Genomic DNA, 19,830 nt, shown 5'->3' on the forward strand with positions numbered 1-19,830 from the left:
CCCTTCCCTTCCCTTTCCTTTCCCTTTCCTTCCCAAACCTTTCCCTCCCCTCCCCTCCCCTCTCCTCCCCTCCTCTTCTTTTCCCACTGAATCTCGTATTCAGCGTGTCCAGGGAAGTCTGTCCAGCTGGTGAGAAGCATGATTTGGGGGCAGATGCCCTGCAGCATTGGTAACATGAGGACTGAAGCAGAGATCAAGGAGAGATCACCAGTCTCCCTGTGAGATGCATAATCAATACTTCTTATTTAGAGTTCAAAGTACAGTGGGTAGAGGGTCTTAATAAATGTTCTTTTTAAAGGACTAAAGGAGAGCTGTGATCAGCATTGCTCTTCTGTCTCTGGGTCTGGCCTGCAGAACATGCCTGTTACTGTTTTGGAATCAGCCCTAGCTACCGTCATCCATAGCCCTTGTCCCCCTGTGCCTGCACAGCACAGCAGCAGCAGCCTCCCTCCTAGGAGGCTGGGGTGGAAGAAGTGCAGAGTGCAGCTGGCCTCGCCACATGGCTGGGGCCAGCAGACTGACCTGTGGACAGATTTAGCTTGCACAGAGTCTCAAATCGAGGATAAATTCCCAAATTGAGCTAAAACATCTGCAAATAGCTAGGAGCTTGCGTGCTCGAGAGGCCTGTCCCTGTTCTTGACTCCGTGTGTGTTCATCCATTCCATTTGTCTTTGCTATCCAGGAGAAAGAGCTGTGAGCCCAGTGTCCTTCACGATGCTCCCTTTGCTTTCACAGTTGCATACAAGACATGCAGCTGTGTTACCCCGGTTTGTGAGAGGCAGTCGAACTGCAGTGAACCACCCGTGCGTGTCCTCTCAGTGCTTCAGGCACGGGAAGCGGAGCCCAGGAACACAAACCCACATAAGGTGGGTTGAAGCTGCACTGTCTCACCTTTCACTTGCTGTGTGCGAAACAAAGTGCTCACACAGACACTCAGTAAGCAAGGGGAACCTGATCCTGTGTCTGAGCCCTTGTTCAGCCTGAAACAGGCCAGATTTGTTGACCTTACAGGCACACTGCAAACCACATTATTCCTCATAGGCTTTTGCAGAGGTTATGAGCCTGGGGAACATGTGGTTAAAAGGGAAGTAGGCCATGTATTTACGTGGTTTCATTTTATTCTTTTCCTCTTCTGGTGCAGCACGTTATTTTATTTGCTACAAAAATGCCTTTGACAATTAGATAGGCACTTTGCTGCATGCGAGAAATCTAAAAAAATTAAAAGTCTTTGAGGGGCTTAAACACCATGTTGTGTTTAGCTAAAATGAAGCTTAACAACAGCCTGGACTAAGATGAGTTTATACACAGGCACATAAAGCTCCAGGGTGGTCTTAGTGGGTCTGCTGAATCCACCCTTTATCTGCAATGCTCCAGCCATGTTTCCTGCCGTGAGTTTGCACAGGTGCCTGCATAATTTGGCTTCCAGTGTACTAATTTCTTGTGATGAGACACCAAGCCAAAAAAAAAATCACATTACACCATCTTACCCCGAGATCAGTTTGCTGGGCTGGCGGTCAGAGGAAAACCTCTGGTGAACTGTGCGCATCTGACACAAGAGTAGGGAGATTGTCAGGCTCTGGACCCCTCAGGACCATTTTTAGAGATATGCTTTTCAGGGCTGACCTGCCTGGAGCATGACATAAGGGAGCCCACACAGTGAGTCAGTGTTGGAACCGAGTTCTTGGCGCTCAGTCCTCTGCTCACTCTGCTAAACCACACTGAGATTAAACCAACAGAGGCAAAGAGGGAGCCTGGATATAAGGGAATTTAGCAGGGAACCTGCCTTCACTTATTAATGGAAACTTTTGAAAACAGGCAGCAGCAGTAATTTTATTATATATTTTTCCCCATGCTGAAACAATTTGTGTGCAGTAGAGTCATTCCCTGGAAAAAAATTTCTTTAATTTATCTTCTTTAATTATCACTCATCTTTAGCAGCATCTGGTTCTGATATTTTATTAGAAAGTTTGCATGTTTAAACCAGGCCTGGGTGGTATTTAATTTTTTCTTGTTTCCATTTTCTACTGTGATGGTGCTTCCTGTGGTAGTAGATTGGCTTTGCTTTATTTCACAAGACATAATAAATCATATGGCCATTCTACTTTAACATCATTATTACCATGTAAGCATGCTCAGAGACATATCCTGCAGATTACTTGGTGTATTTAATTGAGGTTAGAATGCCAAGCATTACAAACAGCAGATTGAGTTCCTATTGTAAAGAAGTACATATTGCTTATGGGACGATGTACTATCTGCCCAAGATCTTAGCATCTGGATGGTGATGCTGAACAGCTTATGATGCCCAAAACAAAGCCTGATTTTTAGAAGACTCCTTAAAATTGAGCCCCTGTAATATTTCTCAAGTTGTGCTTCCAAAGCATGAGGTACTTGACATCCAGCTCCCTGCTGAGATTTTAAGCTGTAGTTTCTATGAGCGATTGTGGACAGAAAAGATTGATGCTCTTATGGGCCACTTCTTCCTTTATTAGTATTGTGTTTCAAGACTAGCTCCCTGCTAAGGGACAAGGTGCTGCTCAGGCTACCTAAGATTGACAAACCTTTTGTTTCTGCTACTGATTCCAGCTAAAAGTAATTTTCTTTGTGGTCATAAATAGACCTTCTCTAAAGTAACCCACCAGTGTCAATGGTTGGTTGGTCAGAAATCATCTACCAGATGAACATTAATTCACCTGTAACAAGAAGATACCCCTTTTTCTGAACAGGGGAAAAATGTCTTTCAGAGAATTGCAGATAAAAGCTTTCCATTTTATCTTGGAAAGAATAAAAAATAAGATCTCTAATACCTGAAGCCAGGTATTAGAGATCTTTAGACAGAAATAAAGAAGAGCAAATGTCAGTTGAAGGTTTTCAGTACCTACATTATATTGTACTTTCCTTCCTGTGATATCTGCTTACTCAACATGCTGTACTGGATTTTGTGGTGTATACTTAGTTTGTGGTCTGCCTGTTTTCCCCATCATGCAATCTTTTCTTCTGGTTACATGGAATTATGGTCCGTGTGGTAAGGGCAAATTAAATATGACCTAGCACTCACTTGTCCTTATATACATAAGCCAGTGAGTGTTTGCTGTTGTCCAACAAGGGCTGTGTCATTTCTTACTGATGCACATCTACAATGACCACAGGAGTCTTGATGAAATTTCATCTAAATAAGCAGTTTGGTTTTGGAAGAGGAGAACTGCTAGTTCTTGAAATGCAACATGGAAAAGCAATGCTGTGTGGATACACTCAGATGATCATGAAGAGTACTTCTTGTTAGTGCCCTGGAACTGGAAGGCAGGAGCTGAGCAGGCCTGGCACATTCTCCGCTGCAAATGTAATGCAAAATCACTGATATGCTAATAGATTAAACATGATTTCAGGTGACTTAAATAAGCCTAGCTTACTTACTTGCTGTAGAGCAAAGGATACTAGGTCCTGGCAAAGGATATTACCATCATCACTGCCAATAGTCGATGCTTTCTCCTGATGCAAGCTTGCCCCAGGGTAATCCTGGACCAGTGGGGCTGTGGGGCTCACATCCGTAGTCCCATCAGAGTTCATTACTAGAAACTGGATCTTGGCCTCATCTTGGACATTGAGCCTTCGCTAACTGGGGGAGATTTCAAGAGTCTGAGTCTTGACTCTCCTTGAGTTGCCAGGGGCTTACAGTACAGGGAGGAAAGGTTTCACCAAAAACCATGTTTGGATGTCTGTGGACTTTCCCTCAGGGATAGTGTGACAAATGATGCCCACAAAATGTCAAAACCACTTTCTCAAAACTATAGTATTGTTTCCTTTTTGAAAAAAGCATTTACAAAATGAGCAATTCTTCCCCATTCTCCAAGTTATCCAAAGCTCTGCCCCTCTGGCAACTGAGGCAGGTGTCTGCTTCTGCAGACACTGCAGTGAGCGCCTGAGTCTCGGTCTGGTGCCCCTGAACAGCTCCGCAAGATCTCCCTGGCTCTGAAAAGAGAGTCCTGCTGATGCAGCCAGAGTTCATTTGTGCTTCTCGCTTGTCAGACTTTTGGCTCTGTTTTTCCCAGCCAGTTCAGTAGGCCCTGCAGGAAGCTGAACCAGATTCCTGTGAGCCCATGACTTTCCCATTGTCCTGTGTTAACTGCAGGGCTGGCTGAGTTCAGGCCATTTTTCTTCCTTTCTGACTGTTTTCCTTACAGTCTGCTATTAAACTTAACCAAAATATTTGTGCAATACACTGTTACTAGGCCAATGCAGACTGTTAAAATTATTGTGAGGTGTCTATCACACCATGCACTATCCAGCTAAATATGCAATAGGCTGCTCCTTGGCCGTCACATATACAGATGATCCTAGGACATCAACTTTAGAGTCATGCAGCATGACAAGTGACGCCTGGCCCAACACTTGTGCTTTTCTGATCAGACTAGGCAATCTACATGTTCAGCGATGTTTCCTACAAGGTTTTGTTATGAAGATGTGAAATGGGGCCATGTGGCAATGTTAAGGTGGCTGGTCTTTATCTTGCTTCACTGATTTTGGAAAAGCAGTGAAGAGATCACTCAACTCTGAGGTGAACTCCAAACAGGCAGCAGCTCAGTTTAATCAAGGATGTCAAATCAAGGTAATGGAAGACTGTCTTCATTTGCTCAATGGACTGTATTAAACGGGTGACATCAGAGTGTCATTGCAGTGTCTAAAGAGCATATTCTTTTTATCCAGGTAATAAGAAAAACACATCTCTGGAGTCTTTGCTGGATCTTAACAGGTAACTAAAAAAAAACCCACCACATGAAGACTAATACGCTCTTTCATCTCTATTTGAGCCCCATCCCTGCTCCCCTCTGTGAGGGAGGTACATTTTTTGTAGAAGTAGTTTTATGAGGAGCGTGGAGGGAGAAAGACATTATGAAAAGGAGACACTAGCAATCCCACTCAGGCTGAAAACAGCCTGGCCCCCCACCCAGAGGGGACAGGAACTGCTCCAAGACACTCCTCCTGTCCCAGCTATCCCATCTTGGGGAACAACAAGAGACCCCATCTTTCTAGGGTACCAAACAAGTCATCTTTTGCCCTGACAAAGCCACTGAAATAGAAGGAAAAAAAATTCCCTCAGAAAGGTGGAAAATGGTAGTGTAATTATCAAGCTGGATCTCTTTTTTAATGTGCTGTAGTTTTTGGCTGTCATGGATGTAAACTTGGCCTTGTGGTTGAAATGGCAACAGCTGTAAACTACAAAGAATAAATTCCTCCACAGTTTTTTAATAAGCGTCTACCCTCATCAGCAGACAATCTGCATGGTTCAGCTGAGTTTCTAATTGTCCAGTACTTTCATGCATGAAGTACAAGCTATGGTTTCCCAGGCTTGTTTTAGGACACAGCACTCCCCCATTAGAGGGAAATTTTTCCATATTGCTCACTGACAGGATATGGAAGGAGTGAATATTTTGCTGGAAAGACCTGGGGTTATTCCCTAACAAATTGAGTGTGGTGTCTGTGGTTTGGCACGAACATCAGCACCAGTTTATCTCACTGTAGCCCAGAATCATCGTGAGCTTCTGACTGTTTCAGCAGACACATAGGCAGGTTAGTGCACTCCTTCCAGGTATTTTTTCTCTTGTGTTCTGTTGATTGACTCCCAGGGGTATGCTAGAACTGACCCTCGGTAAACCACTCAGTCCCTTCTTGTTCTGTCTTCATTTTAAGCCATTTTCAGCCTTCTTATGTCTGAAATTAGAGAAAGGGATAAGTACACCATGATATTTAGGCCAGAAGTCCATGGATCAGTTATGGCTTATTTAGTAAGCACCTGTTTTTACTGTTGAACATTTTTTTCGTTTCCTTTCTCTTTAATATTTTCCTCTCATAAGCCTTAGTGATTGGGTGCTGCTAAATATTGATTGTATTGCATGTGTGTCTTGGATTATACCTTCACATTGGGAAGAGCCTTCTATGCCTTGGGTTTTAAGAAACAATAACAAACAAAAATAACTTTTGCATTAAATCTGAATGATGTGGGAACATCTTGACTTCACTGAGGCTGACTTCAGGATCATAATTACTGATTAGTGTCTGCTCAGTGCCATGGCCTGTGACTCTGGACATTTCCTGGATGCATTGAAAAGTCGTTAGGATCCAGTTGCTGACTCAGTGATGTACTGAGATATTTCTCTTGTTCTTGTGTCAATAGCAGCCGATTTCTTTTTCAAATGGGCCATTTCCCACTTCTTCCTCATCCTCTTCTGACTGTTCTGGACAAAATAGGGGCACCCAGCATTAGCACTGGGGATCTGATCTCAACACCCAGTACTTCTGGTTGTAACCGACAATAGAGATACAGTTTATTGCTTCAATAAAGCATCTTTGCAGAGAAGACATAGGGAACCCAGCCATTTGAAAGGCTGGTAGTGTATTTTGAATTAATTTCCTTCCTTTACTCTCCATGTATATCCATGGCTTGACCTTTATTAGAGCTTTTTAAGAACAGATTGAACATATACTCTCAGCTGTATTTAGCCTGCCTCACGTTAAAAGCATGGAATAAATGACTTCTTGAGATCCCTTCCAGCTTTGTTTCTGGGATGTTTATGACTTGCACTTTACTACAACACACTATGCAAAAATGTTAGCCTGTGTTTTATGTATGCTGCCTGTGAGGCTGTTTGTGAGCTGGACCCCTCCCCAGGCGCTACATCTCTGGCTGTTTCTAGTCTATAAATGTGATCTGCTCTCTAACTCAAATTGCTTCTTTTATGCCTGCTGTACAACTGTCATTTCATTGATTTGTCTCCTTTCAGATGCCCTCTTATGCATTTCAATTTGTGAAATCAGCTTTTTGTTTGCTTTGTTCTCTTTTCAGGAGGTGCAAGTTCTCACGTAGGTGAGTGAGATAGTGCTAAACAAGAAAAAGGGAAAACTTTCAGGCAGGGTTCCTTTGCTTTTCTGAGCATAACCTATTCTAGGGGTCCAACTCTGCTACTTTAGGCACTAATAATGGGCAGATTGTTTTATTGTTACGGATCATTGGGAGCCTGTACTGATGCAGTATGGCTTCACAATGCCATTAATAATTTTTGATTGACCTGAGTTTTCATATGGGATCAAGTAAAAGTCTGAAGGTTTGGTTTGTATCTATTCTGTGGATCAAGATAAATATCTAAGAGATAGCATTTTTTTTTTCCCAGTTGTGTTGAAGTCGTGGACAGATCCATAGAAGGAGTGTTCAAAAGGCCCTTTTGGGAATTCCTAAGCAGACACAGCTCCTGCCTAGGTCAGCCACTTGATGTACTTCAGGGGCTACACTTGATTATTGGAACATCAAGGATGTCTCATTTACTGAAATGCTAGAGTTATCTCCAATATGTATAGAAAAGAAATTTAATTTTGTCTCTGAAATTTAGTCAGCTGACTGAATGGATCCCAAAGCTCTAGTTTTGAATGGCTTTATTTTGTGGGAAGTCATTTTTTTGTAGGGAAGTTTCTACTTATGTCAAATAAGTGTTATTGCTATTTGGTAGGGAAGCCAGATACCACTGTCTGCATAAGAAAATGTTAATTTTTTTGGTGCACTGGGATGCCAAGTAGACATGTTAATATATGGCTACATGTATACATTCTGATATCAGTAATGGATGATAATGTAGTTACTGGAATATCTATGGATAACTACAACATTTACACCTGGAAAAAAAAAAAGTTTTATTTTGCTTTCTTGATCAATTAGAAATACAGTCCAGATTTTCTGGGGAAAAAGAAAAAAGAACCAAAGAAAACCCCATCTCTGTAAGAGCAGTGAATGATCAAACTGCAGTCTATATTTTTTTCCTAGTGGAACATTGAATGAGATGCTGATGAATGCCTTCTCCTGGTCTGCTTCAGACACAAATGTTGTAAGAGTATGGAGTAAGTTAGCTCCAGGCACATACTTTCTGCTCCAATCAAGGGAGCAGCAGTAGTCTTTGTGACTACTACTATCCAGGAGGTGACTTTGTAGTCACCTCCTGGATCATAAGGCAGGGTTCCCACTACATGGGATAGAGGGGACTAATCTGTATCTGGGTCTGGTCCCAACATAGAAGTGAATGTAGCTGGCATGAATACCTAGGCAGAGGAGCTAGGAAGTACTTCCAGGACCTGCCAGACAGACATGGGCAAAGTGCCTGGTGCTTGTAAAGTGTTTTGGAGCAGGGAGAGGTGATAGATAGCAAATCATGCATGCTTAATACTTATGAATTACCTTTCCAAAGACACGATTACTTCCTTTCAGCCAGCTGTTCCACCTCAGCACTCTTAGCTGGTAGTCCTCCAGAGCTGCAATGGGAGTTTAAATTAATTTCTTGAAAAATCTTCCTCCTTGCTGCAGTCAGCTGAATCTGCTGTGCCTTATAAAAGAGGCAGTTGAACCAGGGTTATTTTCAGCAATTCTTGTTCTATTTCATAACAAAACTCAATGACATTAAGCCTGGTTTGTCAAATATCTTCACTGGTCTTTTCTGTCCATTGTTTGCTGTCAAAACTAAATGGTTTTGAGCATTTTATTTTCATTCGTATTCCATGCATTTAGGCAAGGGCTCTATCTAATACTTAGCAAAGGCAACAGAGTCCTTTCAACTACAGGCTTGCGTGGACATTGGATCAGCCTCTAGCTGCCCATGTCTGTATTTTTGCTGTGGAAGTTGAAAGCTTGGGTCCCTAGAGTATAGCCCTCGCAAGAGGAAAATAAACAGGGAAAATCCAAAGGATAGAAATGGGAAATCTGCTTGAACTGCATCTTCACTCTTTTTCTATTTCTGAAAGTCTGGAGGGACAGTGAAAGATTTTGAGTGATGTAGGTACTCAGCAGTAGGTACTTTCACTGCTCCCACTTATCCTGCTGGCTATCCCTATCCATTCGTAGGATGGTCACGGTCTGTGTGTGGTTAACTAGTATGATGCAGAGGGAGGACAGCCCTCAATCTGACATGTAGGATAATGTGCTCAGATCGCAGTATTGTCAATATGCTTTTCTGATCATTCACACAGATCCTTACATTTTTATATGCCTTGGCTTCTTATGAATAAAACAGGAATAATAACATCTTGAAAAACAACCATGGTGTACTACAGCAAATGTCCATCCATCCCATTATCTTCTCTCTCTTATCACCCAGTAGCAGATTTTCAAAGCGGGAGTTCTTGGTCACAACCCTGGTGATTTATGGAGGAGTTTTTAAAAGACGATTGCAGATTTTTTTTTAGTATGCTATCCCTTTAGCAGTCAAAGAGACATTAAGTTCCCTCCTTAGCTGTCATAATTCATAGTGTGGTGTATTAACTTAAGTCTTGTTCTCATTTCACCTTGGTGCCCTGGGCTGTGACCTGCAACAGATATGTGCTCTGATCCATCATCCCTGCTGCCCGGTGACTGATGGCTCAAGGGAACAGTAACCTCTTCAGCCACTGCCACTAAATTTGACAAGGGCTGTGAATCAGATCCCTAAAATTAGGGGAAGTGAGTGAATCTCTCTGTGCATCTAGCTGTGATTGCACGTCACATCTGCGCGCAAGCTTCACACACAACCTCCCCCTCTAGGTTATTTGTATAATGTAATCATATCCGTGTGTTTTGGAAATGCTTTACCTTTCCTTTAAACCAGTCTGATAATTTTATTCTTACTTAAAGACAATGGCTATGAAGCATCATGGATGAATTTATTACTAAAAATGCCCTCTCCAACTGTGCAATGCATTTATTTCAAAGACTAATGGTCTTCCTTCCTTTCTCACTATGCAATCTTTATTAGGGTCTTCCATGATCAGTTTTGGAGTAGGAACATGAAAGGGGCAGCTCTCCAAGAATGACATTTTCTGCATTCACTCTCAGATTTTATTTTTTATTTATTTATTTCTTTGTTAGAAGATATTTCACTCAGAGAATCCCTGCTGAGCTTTTTATTGCAGAAAATTAAGGATCATAAATCGTCTCCCAGAAAACTATAAATCCAGTACTATTGAAACATTCCATGGGCAGACCTTGGCTCATTGATGAAATCACTCCTTTTCTTGTATAATTTATGAGCTTTTTTTCAGCATGGGGCGATTTATGCTTTTAAATTGCTCACCAGGGTTTTATTGAATATAATTTGCTAGCAAATTTATATGAACCAAATATATTGCATTTTATCCGCAATTATGAGCAATAAAATTGATGGGGCTTTACTTTTCATTTTCGTCTGGCAAGCAGAGGAAACATGAGTTTATCATGAACTTGGAGTGAGGTTTCTCAGGGATTCACATGTACAATTAAAAAAGAAAAGAGTGTAGTCAGCAAGGCAGAGGTGCCATTTTGGAAACTTTATTTGGTGTATGGGAGGGGTCAAGTTAGATTTCTGTTGCTCCAAAGGGATTGTAACACACTGAGAAGCTGAGTTAAAACCACTGATGCCTATGACACACATTGACTTCTGCAGGGTTGGAATCACGCTGTTGGGAGGGAAGGTGTGGGTAAGCTATGTAAGAACTGCATGTCTTTCAAAGTCCCCTTTGATCCCAGTTACCTGATATATTAAAAGGTGCAAACAAAAACCCCAATATAACCCTAACTTTTATGATTTATTTTATTTACTATATCTGAATTGTTTTAGTTTTGGTATGCCTATTTCCCTTGAGGACTTTTAAGACTGACAGAAGAGAGGAATAAAATTCCACATCTCATTAATCTCTATAAGGCATAAGGAGCCACAAAAGTGCTCCGTGTCTTAACAGGCTCTTATTTCAAAACATGGTTTCCTCAAAATGAGGCTTCTAAACCATTGTTACCTTCATAACACAGTCAGATGCAAATATTGCAGCTTGCTTCTGAGTCAGCGTGTAACACATGGGGTGCATCACACTGCCTAGGTGACAGGGTATGGAATAGGAAGAAAAATTCAGGTGCAGGACTACACCTGGGCAAGACATCCCTCTGAGCAGAGGCCTACCCTGCCTTGAACTTTGTTCCATAGACTCTCACCTACTTTGGGCCAGCATGGCTGCTGCAGCCCTGTTTGTCTCTGTGTCCATCTTTCCCGCTCTCTGTTGGCTTCCTGGGCTCTGAATCTTGTCCCTCTATAGGAACACCAAATCCTTACAACAGAGACTTGTGGTCTGGGAGAAGAAATGTTTAATACAGTTTAGCTGAACTGGGGCAAGCTGGTTTGTAGACACACATCACAGACAAGTAAGGAAAAAGATTTCATTTAGCTGCTCTAAAAATGGAAATAAGATGGTGGGCATTTCGAAAGCAGGAGAGCACTAGCTCCTGGTCCACACCCTGTGGCTGTCCAGGGGATGGGAGATTGACCCTCCTCTGTCACCTCACTCTTCACAGGAGGGAAACTGCCTTCTGTCTTGAGGTAAATGTTTGGAGATATCCCAGGGAGGATCCTCGTAACTTATCCCTCCCTTTTTGGCCTTCTCCTTCAGGTTTTACAGCAGGAGAGCTCATTTTGACATGGAGCAGGTACCTTGAGTTTTTTTTTTGTACTAAAGGAAATTAAGGCTGCAAATTAAAATGGGCAAATCAAAGGAAATTCAAAGTTTAAGACCTACATACTCTTTGAGCTAATTGTCCCACAAGAGCCCAGGCTGCTAGTATGGCCAGGGCATTAAAAGTGAATATCCTGTCTGGCTCATGCCCGTTTTTTGCCATAGCTGTATTATTATTATAAAATTTTATAGGTTTTGGACTTAATGTACACAGAGTGATGATTGCTGGGGCGATAATAATGAAATATTACTTTCTTAATGAAATTTCAGTCCCAGCTCATTTCACTGCTGACATTGAGGTGACTGCAAATAAACACTTTCCAGAAGAGTCAGTTAAATGGCTGCATAAGCAATTTATCAAGTAAGGTAATGTTTAAATAAATAAAAAAGAAATATTCAAGTGTGGTATATTACTGCCTGTGGCTTTGTTCCCAATAACCTCACGACTTGTCTTTCTAATAGTTAGATTCCCACTGACCAAAACCAAATCTCTTTCCAACTTGGAGAATTTTATCAGATTTATCTGAATGTCAGATCAATGTCTAGGAAACAAATGGAGTCAGCAACATGATTTAAATTAGAAGTCTAACAATTTACAGTCTTCACTGGTTTCTCATAAACCTTGTTAGTGTTTGGCATTGGGTATACCAAGGAACTATAAATAACATTCCAGAAGAACATTTATATCTGCTTAGACTCTTGTTATATGTCTTCAACACAGCTTAAATAATGTCAGTAATACCTTCATCATGAACAGGAAATGAAAAAGTTACCCCATACATGTTTTGTCTTTTAATCAAATATTATTTTCTACTTAGAACTGCAGAACTGGTGGTGGTTTTTTAATATTTATTTTATTTATTCAAAACTTATGTCTACAATTTCCACTTGTTTTCTAGATCTCAGTAGGGTACAAACCCCTCCCATCCAAACAGAGCTGAGCAGTTTCTTCACGTCTCTCCTGCAGTCCTTCCTTCCTACTCCTTTACCTCAGCTGCTGTTAAAGGCCAGACTTGCTCCTCAGGGTCATGAGCAGGGGCAACAGGACACCATGAGCTGCCTGTGGAAAGAGGCAGCACAAGGAAGGAGAGCACTATCAGGCATTTCTAAAATGGGGTCTGATTGTAGCAGAGCAGGAGATGAGAGAGATTTATGGACAACCATCCCAAACTGCCCTCACTCATTTCTTATATTCTTTTCTGCTTTCTTTCTCTCATTTTAATTTTTTTTTTCTCCTGTCCATGTGCAAAGATTTCATTTCCTTCCTTAGAAGAGTGGACCCAGATTTTCTTTTCCACCTAACATATCCAAACTCTACTGTCCAAAATTCAGTTTTGTTCTGTAATAATCTGCTCCCAGTCTGCTGTGTGGTCCTTGTTATTTTTATGGAATCATAGAATATCCTGAGTTGGAGGTGACACATCAGGATCATTGAAGTCCAACTCTTGGCCCTGCACAGGACACCCCAAGAACCATACCACATGCCTGAAAGCACACTTCTTGAACTCTGGCTGACTTGGTGCTGTGACCACTTCGCTAGGAAGCCTGTTCCAGTGCCCAACCACCCTCTAGATGAAGAATCTTTTTCTAATATCCGACCTAAACCTCCCCTGACACAACTTCAGGCCATTCCCTTGGGTTCTGTCACTGGTTGCCAGAGTGAAGAGATCAGTTCCTGTCCCTCCTTTTCTCCTTATGAGGAAGATGTACACTGCAATGAGGTCTCCCCTCCGTCTCATCTTCTCCAGAATGAACAGGCCAAGTGACCGCAGCTGCTCCTCATATGGCTTTCCCTCGAGGCCCTCCTTGGACACTTTCTAAGAGCTTAATATCTTTCTTATATTGCAGTGCCCAAAACTGCACACAATAGTCAAGGTGAGGCCACACCAGTGCAGAGCAGAGCAGGACAATCCCCTTCCTCGACCAGCTGGCGATGCTTTGCCTGATGACCCCCAGGACACTGCTAGTCCTCCTGGCTGCCAGGGCACTGCTGTCTCATATTCAACTTGCTGTCGACCAGTACCCCCAGGTCCCTTTCTGCAGTGTTGCTCTCTAGCATCTCACTCCACAGTCTGTGCATACATCCAGGGTTGCCCCATCCCAAGTGCTAAATCTGGTACTTGTCTTTGTTAAACTTCATATAGCTGGTGATTGCCCAGCCCTCTCATTTGTCTCTCTGCAGGGTCTCCCTGCCTTCGAGGGAGTCAACAGCTCCTCCTGGTTTAGCGTCATTGGCAAACTTGCTAAGTATCCCTTCAAGTCCTGTATTCAAGTCATTAATAAAGATGTCGAAGAGCCCTGGGCCTAAGATAGAGTCCATGGATGGTAGGTGAGATGAGCCTCGGTGTCTATAGCAGAAAGGATGTTGCAAAGCATACCGTACCAGGAGTGATGTGGCAGCCTTCCACCCTGACACACCATGGGGAGCAAAGGAATGGGCAGCATAGCCAGAGCTTCATGCACATCGCTGCAGCCAGTCCCTTGGGACTCGTGCCAAGTGGTATGTGATAACTCATATGATCAGAGAGAAACTGTGATCATGTCCTACATACAGCAGTTCCCTCCAGCAGCTCCTTGTATGAGATCAGGGAAGAGTTGCATCCTTTTAATTACCTTTGTTTGTTTCAGGCATCCAGATTCCAGGTTACCTCATTTGCTAGACTCTCACCATGGCCTCTTACCTTTCTTGGATGGCCCTTCCCACAGCATTCCCAATCCCCACAGGTAAAGCCTGGAAACCCGCAGCCAGACAGCTTACCTGGGTTGCTCTCTGCCTTGTATCCCTCTTGTCAGCCCTTGTCTATACATGTCCCTCTCCAGTCATCTGCTACCTCTATCCCCATGCAGACTATTACACCTGTGAAGCAAACTCCCATGGCTGCAACTCCACCCAGCCCCCCACACTGACACTCTCAGCTCAGTGGGGCAGGTGAGACCCTTTTTTGTGGTAATAACAAAGTCAACACACAGCAGTGAAGCTTCACTTGCAATTTTTGTTTTTTGCTTGGCTCCTAACAAGGTATTTAGATTCAAAAGGGCCTTCAGAGCCAAAAAAAAAAAAAAAAGAGTGCCAAAGGCAGAAAAAGAAAGAACACAGACAAAAATTAAAAAGCCACAGAAATGCTAAAAGAAATATATCAAAGAGGTGACAATTAGATTTAGCTCCTCAGAATGATGTGACAGTTTCAAAGGCAGAAATATTTGACATTCAGTAGTATAAGAAAATTAATTCCAAGAATGTCTGGCCACAAAGCCAAATGTCTCTTCACCTACAGAAGCCAAATACAAGAAAAACAAAACCTTTAGCTTGACCTTCAAAGTACAATTAGTGCTGATTTATTGACATGGTTTTCCAGAACATGGACAATGCTTATGAAGACATTGAGAACACTGTATAATAAATTATATTTTCTTTGAGCTTCAAGGGATGTAGCCAATTTTCCACTTCAAATAAGCTCTGCCAGGGTGTCCTTTTGTTAAGTGTAAGAATTAAATTCAAACAAAACAACATCTTTATTGTAGCATGTGGTTTAGCAATAGACCTGAGGCAACTACTCAGTAAAAAAGAGGAATAATTACACACTTCGTTATGAAAATTACATGATAAGTTCATTAACAATCTCTCTGAAAATAAAGTAAGTACATGGTAATTCAGTTTTCCACTACTGAGTTATCTCCTCACTGTGACTATTTGAGGGAAGTTGTGTTCTGCGTGAGAGTCAGAAATCACCGTAACTTGCAAGGTCCCATAGTTCCTTCAGTTGAGGGGAAGAAGAAATTCTATCAGAATCATCTTTTATTTTTTGAAGCCTTTTTTCCCCTTTTCTCCTCAAGTACTATGATTATTGGTAGCAGACATCTTAAAAGTACCTCTAAAGTTATGTGGCACTCACAAAGCTGAGTTTAGGCTGTCAACATACAAGTGAGATTTGTGCAAGTTTTGGAAGTGCCTATGTTCCATTTTGGAAAGGAATTTGGGAACCTAAGACCCCAATCAACCACACAACTCCTAGCGCATAGCAGATTACTGTGTGTGCACTAAGCTGCAATACCTCCCTGTGTGCCTGCTTTCAGTCTGTGGCAGCTCTGAATTTACCTCATAACGTGAGAGGTTTAAATTAGGTCAAATTACACTGCGCTTGTGTGCACTCAGACACTTACTCCCATTCAGTGTACACACGGCCTCTGGTAACTCCTGGCTGGACCAGTCTGAGTAACCCGACTATTTGTTTGATCTCTCAGTACCACTCAAAGTCACCAAGGCTTAGTAACAAAGGTAGTTCTGAGAATTGGGCTCAGAAACTGGTAATTGCTTGTGAGGCACCCATGTCAGATGGAGTTAAGGAGATCGTAGTGATTTTAGGAATACAACAGTAGACAACCTACAAATAGATAATACTTGCCAAAGGAGCTGCTTGTCATCAGATGATCGGTGTGGCATTGGCCTTATGCTACATTATAGAATTTATTATCCTTATATAGAGGTTTATTTCTTTAATTTACTTTAATATCTTCTTTATGGAATGTGTATAATTTGTGTGATGATGCAGATAAGAGGGATGAATGTCATTCATCACATGCCCATCAATAATCCCAGTAAAAGAGCAGCACCCAGGCACCATGACTTGTGAGGAGACCTCAGTCCCAGAGACCTCCCCATATGCCACCTACTTGGATGACAATGCTGGAAACGCAACAAAATATTCTTCACCTTAGCACTGACAGGTGAGAACCCAGAGAATAAGCCCTTGGAGAGTGCCAGAGATACTTGAGAGTAGCTAACATTTCCATGTGTCTGTTCACCTGTGAGTTACAAATTGTTTTCATGACACTTGTTTTCTGAATTGCCCTCATGCCAGACACTTATCACTTTGCTGTAAGGAAGCTGGGGAGCCCTTTCATAACCCTACCATTTTCTCCAGACACTGCAGAGCAACAATGGTGGAAAAAATGCCTGTGATTCATGCGAGTTAAGTCATCTGAAGCAATCGCCAGAATGTGGCTTTATTCTGAGACAGTTTATGCAGGAAGAATTTTCTTTTGCAGATACAATCAGGGGTTATTATACTCCTGCTGGCTGTATAAGATTTGGTGGTAGATCACAGATTTTAGCAATTCCCTAATGCCTTGCCACTTTGTTTGACTGGATATTGAGCTCTCAGTCAGCCAAGTGTCCAGAAATCCTGTGCGACGGCCACTCGGCATAAGTGGCAACAATCAATCCTCACATTTGCACAAGGAGTCTTGCAGCTGGGACTTGTTGGACTTGCAGTTAACACTTCAACCAATTGCCATTAGAACTGGGGTGAAATCAGACCATTCTGGATTGCCAGTAAAGGAAGGTCTCCTTATGCTATCTATACAGCATATGTACATACTGATTCAACCCAACTTTAATTCTGTAGAAATAATAGAGACTGAGTATGAACCGATTCAAAGCAAACATCAAAGGTTTGTATAGATTTTAAATAGCTGATTCTCAGTCCATATTGATGAAGCAGATTTATAATAGCATACTGCATTCTGAAATTGGGAAAGTGATACAGACATTTAGGGCCAGTAACTTTTAGTTGTTGGGTGAACACTTCGGAAGAAAAAATTATATTTTATTTTTTACAGCAATGTAAGGAGAAGGCCTTCAGTGTCTCACACTAGCCAAAAACTCAGCAGTCCTGCTCAGAAGCTGTTTTTAAAATTTGCTCTAGCCCAGCATCCAAAGCCACACAGGGAGTCAGTGAGAAGAGCCAGGTGAGAGCTAAGGAGTTTCTAATCACTGCTTGTGTTTTCCCACTTCTAACCCAAGCTTCTGGATTAAATATAAAGTGAGTTGTCAAGTAAATCATAGAATCATAGAATCATTTAAGTTGGAAAAGACCTTTAAGATCATTGAGTCCAACCATTAAAGGCACTCACGCCATATGCTAGAGACATCACAAAGCTTTGTTGGCCATATAAAAATTGCTGCACATGGGAACAATAACTCTTTCTTGAAAACCAAATAACTATTCTGATCTAAATCAGTCAGATCTGAGAAAGAGAGAAAATCCACTCCTTTCAGGATACGGTCATTGCTCAAGTATTAGGAATATAACAGAGATTTAAAAAACCACAGTCTCTGGTACCTGCCCTTCTCAGAGCTATTGCTTTTAAGTGTGAGCTGTAAGATCTCTTCTGCCAAGATTTTAGCCCTGAGGAAATATCCCTGTCAGTGCCATAACCCTTTACAGGTCAGAGTTCTTAACTGAAAGCCAGTCCTCTTGGCTGATGGAGTGACCACTGCAGAGCACATAGTGAGTTGTTGGTGAGATTTTTTTCTTGCACTTTTTCTCCTTCATTCGTAATTTTCAATTTATGATAACTTGAGAAATAAATTCAAGACAAATAATTTGTAGAAAGCTAGGCAGTGACTGCTTTTTCAGCTGTGTAATGTAAAGTCTAGAGGTAATGTATGTCTTCAAATTCAGTTTCTATCTGCAAATAGATAGAAAGCAAAAGCATAGAGACTATTGTGTATGGGTGGATCTAATTTGCTGTTTATATTTAAGTGGACCTTCAGAGACTTTTGAGCATGTTATTGTAAAAAGAGGCAGCAACAGAAAGGAAGACAGCACATCAGAAAACCTATGTACCTCATAGAGAAATTACAGAGGCTGGAAATTTTACCATTATTTTCACACTACCTTCTGTAATGAGCTAACTAATTTCTACCTAGGACTCTCAAATGCAGCAAATATACAAACCAACAACAATAACAAACTTCCTGTCTTGCCAGAGCTTTTCCTGGTGGGACAGGGGTGGCTGGGGAGGGAGGACACGCAGGCTTTCCTACAGCCCTCTTCTTCATTGGGGTCAATCTGAGACATGTCTGTGAAGTGCAACCATGTCCCTATGACACTTCAGATGACCCCAGCCAGGACCACAGACACTCCATGTGGCACTCGGATCTATGTAGTTCCTTTTAAAAGCAATTGTCTCCCCGTGGGCGGGAATCAATGAGCCTAATTAGCTATGGTTTGTATCCATTGGCTGAGCAGGCAACAGGGGTTCCTGGTGGGAACCCCTTCTGGGAATGGGGAATCTCCGGGGCTGTGCTCATGTATATGCTCACCCAACTGTGCTAAGAGCACCCTCAGCCAGGCATGGGCTCCCTAACCAGCCTCAAGGACAGCCTACATGCAGCTTCAGAGGGGGCTTGAGTGGTAGTAGAAAGACAGCAGAAGAATGTGCATATGGGTAGAGTGGCTGCAATGTTTCCAAGGCAGGAAGGCAAAAAAATTCAGTGTTTATGATTTCAAATATTACGATTACAAATGCAATGATGTGTGTGGGCAAATATGAAGGAGAGAAAAGAGGGTTATAGGATAACCTGAGAGAAAACAGCGAAGTTAGAGAGGGGGATAGATTTGCAGCTGGGTTCTCCAAGTTCAGCCACCAGTGTGGTTATCATTAAATGTTGTAAACAGATGCCAAACTAGAATCATGTGACAGCAAAATTTAAATTTTAGAAGCTGTTTGGGTTTGTTTGCTTGCTTGTGTGTTTGTTTGTTCAACTAGCATGGCACTGCTTAATCCTTATCATGCTGCCGAATACTTTGCATATATATCACATCCTCAACAAAAATCTTGCAGCCTGATCAAAGCCAGTGAAGAGAAAAGTTCAAAGCACAGGTTATAACGCACACAGCTCCAGAGAGCTCTGTGTCACTTGTTCACATGTCTGTTTAAACAAAATCCCCTCTGTATGATGCACTGACAATGGATAAGATTCATGGAGTTCACTAGTCAGGAAGCAGCACTGTGCTGAAAAAACTCTGTGGTGGTGGTGAGATGAGTGGTGCAAAGTGACCAGCTGCACAGTAGAAGCTTCCCAGGTAGGCCTGCATACTCATCCCCATGCTGAGACCTGGAACTTGCAGCTATTTTTTCTCATAAGGAAAAAATACTGGGAAATGTTTCAGATTTTTCCTAAATGGTGGCATAAAAAGTGACTGCAATAGCCCCACTGCCTGGTTGGTTGTGATTTTCCTTGTATGGCTCCCAGTAGAAAGCATCACAATAATTTGTTCTGACCTTCTTCACCATCTAGGTCATGAAGTATGTCTTCATACCATATATATATATACATATATATATACCATATATATATATACATATACATATATATATATATATATATATACACATATATACGTATATATATTCTATATTCCTTTACTCTTTTCCTTCTCTTCCTTGGTAAGCATCTGCTCTTACTACTACTTTTTAAAAAAATATTCTATATGGAGTTTGACTTCATTTTATCTGATTCAAAAACCAGATTAGCCTGTTAGTTATCTTTTCCCC

General features: G+C 41.8%; 1 protein-coding gene across 1 annotated transcript in view; it reads left to right on the forward strand.

Annotated features, from left to right (window-relative positions):
* The window catches only part of TRMT11 (tRNA methyltransferase 11 homolog), a 114,708-nt gene that overhangs the window by 51,672 nt on the left and 43,206 nt on the right, over nucleotides 1–19,830 (forward strand). The gene's annotated exons all lie outside the window — the stretch shown is intronic.

This window comes from Lepidothrix coronata, unplaced genomic scaffold (genome assembly GCF_001604755.1).
Source record: "Lepidothrix coronata isolate B3197 unplaced genomic scaffold, Lepidothrix_coronata-1.0 Scaffold5, whole genome shotgun sequence".
NCBI lineage: Eukaryota > Metazoa > Chordata > Aves > Passeriformes > Pipridae > Lepidothrix > Lepidothrix coronata.